Source organism: Protobothrops mucrosquamatus, unplaced genomic scaffold, assembly GCF_001527695.2.
Source record: "Protobothrops mucrosquamatus isolate PMUCROS unplaced genomic scaffold, P.Mucros_1.0 scaffold8988, whole genome shotgun sequence".
Lineage (NCBI taxonomy): Eukaryota > Metazoa > Chordata > Lepidosauria > Squamata > Viperidae > Protobothrops > Protobothrops mucrosquamatus.
In genome coordinates, this window is record NW_015394780.1 from 18718 (window position 1) to 21198 (window position 2481).

The following is a 2481-nucleotide window of genomic DNA, read 5'->3' on the forward strand; positions in this document are numbered from 1 at the left end:
ACACTCCTCCATCCTCCTATGGGTGAGAAGGAAGAGGAAGATCCTCAGCCCTTCTCCTCTCCGCGACTTCCTTTCTAGCAATACTCGATGGTGTTGTGTTAGAGCGCCACCTAGTGACGTAAGGCTTCCCTGCCAGTATATGCTCTCCTCCCCTGCACTCAGGCTTCAGCTCCAGGCAGCATTCGCTCCATAAGACGCAGACATTTTCCTCCACCTTTTGGGGGAGAAAAAGTGCGTCTTATAGAGCGAAAAATACGGTAAGTGAGTTTTCCCCATTTTGTGTTCTTTCTTGCCACAGTTGTTAAGTGAATCACTGCAGTTCTTAAGTTAGTAACACGGTTGTTAAGTGAATCTGGCTTCCCCGTTGACTTTGCTTGTCAGAAGGTGGCAAAAGGGGATCACATGACCCCAGGAAACTGGAACCGTCATAAATATGAGTCAGTTGCCAAGCATCTGGATTTTGAGCACGTGATTGTGGGGATGCTGCAACAGTCATGGGAAAAGTGGTCACAAGTCACTTTTTTCAGTAACTTTGAACAGTCACTAAGCAAACGGTTGTATGTCAAGGACTACCTGTACAGGAAATCTACTTTTACCTGCAAATTTAGGAAATAAACTAGGTCAGGGGTAGGCAACCTTGGCTCTTTTATGACTCGTGGACTTCAACTCCCAGAATTCCTGAGCCAGCCATGCTGAGGGGAAAGGGAGAGGTTTCCAAGCTGAGCCATGCTGGCTCAGGAATTCTGGGAGTGGACAATTGTTTTACACCTGGAGGATGCACTTGGGGTTTTAACTTTTAGTTTTTATCTCCTGGAGGGCTGCCTGCAGTAGTCACTGACCGACATAATTCAATACTTGTCATAATATTTGATTCAGATGATATATCACTTGCTGATACTTCTCAAGATGCACATATCCCTACAGGGAGAGAAAACTGCCTTCATTCCAGTCTCGCATGCATTGGGAAGTTGTTATTATTGTTTATTATTAAACAAGAGGGGATTTTCAAAATTCTAGATCTCAGAAACAATTGCCATGCATAGGGGCTGAAAAGGTATATATCAGTTCTTAATCACAAGATTTTCCTGGGGGGGAGCACTTAAGCCTGTGTGAGCTTTTTCTATTCAAATCTAAAGGAATAATTTTTATTGTAAACAGCCCAGAGTCACAAGGTAAGATGGGGTGGTGTAAAAATGTGATAAATACATAGATACGTGGAGGTTAGGACCAACATTTTCAACCTTTTTGGCTTGGGAGGAGAGTTGAGTAATTACAAGGAAAACATGAAAATGTTGAATTCTTATAGAGACTTAGTCCATCTATTTTTTTGTCCTTTTTCAAGCTCTAAAAAAAAAGGGGGGGGAATCACATGTTTGTATAGGAGAAAGAAATGAAAGGGAAAGTCTCTGGATCAAGCTCAACTTCTGGTAACACACTTTTTCTTGGTTGTATTTCGGAAGAGGGTTGCCTTTGTTCTGGATCCTGTTTGAACATTACACTCCAGCCCTGCTATTTCTTGGCAATCTCCCATTCAAGTAGGAGCCAGGCCTGACCCTCCTTAGCTAAGGATCCAAGACATGATCAGCCAGGTATTACTCACTGTCAAGGTCCTTACAAGTTACCAGTATTAGGAGGGTGAAACTTGGGTGGGGCAGGGCAGGAATTTTGCAGGATAGAAACTCAGTAAATAGTTATGACGTTCATTACCCCACACCACAAAGAGGGCCCATTGATGCAAGTGCTTTTCTTTGCCCTCCTAAATGCAAATGTACCTTCTCAAACAGGGCACTTTTATCTAATTAATTACAGGACCAGTTTCAAAGCCGTGTACTGCAAGCTTCGCTTGTGAATTGCAGGCACACAGAAGCTGAAAGTTATTATTTGTGGGAGAAGGAAGAAGACTCTCTGTGCATGCTTCCTGATACTCGTACATGGTTTAGCTTCCCCTATCCAAGGACTGAACCTTAAAGAACAGAGGATTAAAATGCTGCCACTTTCTGGCTTGGGTCAGAAGTGCAAGGCTAGGATCATGGTGGGCAATGGCCACCCTTCCCAGGATTTTAGAACAGAACAGAATAGCAGAGTTGGAAGGGATCTTGGAGGTCTTCTAGTCCAACCCTCTGTTCAGGCAGGAAACCCTATGCCAGCGGTTCTCAACCTGTGGGTCGCGACCCTTTTGGGGGTCGAACGACGCTTTCACAGGGGTCGCCTAAGACCATCGGAAAACACATATTTCCGATGGTCTTAGGAACCGAGACACCGCTGCTCTATCCGGCTGCCGCCACCACCACCCTCCTCCTCCGCCGGCTCCTCCGCCTCCAAGGAACCCTTCTCCGACAGCGCCTGCTCCTGCCGCTGCAGCGCCATCGCACACGCCCCCGACGCCGCCCCGGGCCGGCTCAGCTGCATGGGCGGCCAGGCCGGGTCTGGGCCGCTGCTGGCGCTGGCGCTGGGCTGCTCCGCCACTGCCGCCACTGCTGG

The 2481-nt window shown here is 47.1% G+C and overlaps 1 pseudogene; it reads right to left on the reverse strand.

Moving 5' to 3' along the window:
* LOC107300885 overlaps nt 1–2367 on the reverse strand; it is a 4166-nt pseudogene extending 1799 nt beyond the window's left edge.
* Between the last annotated feature and the right edge of the window lie 114 nt (nt 2368–2481).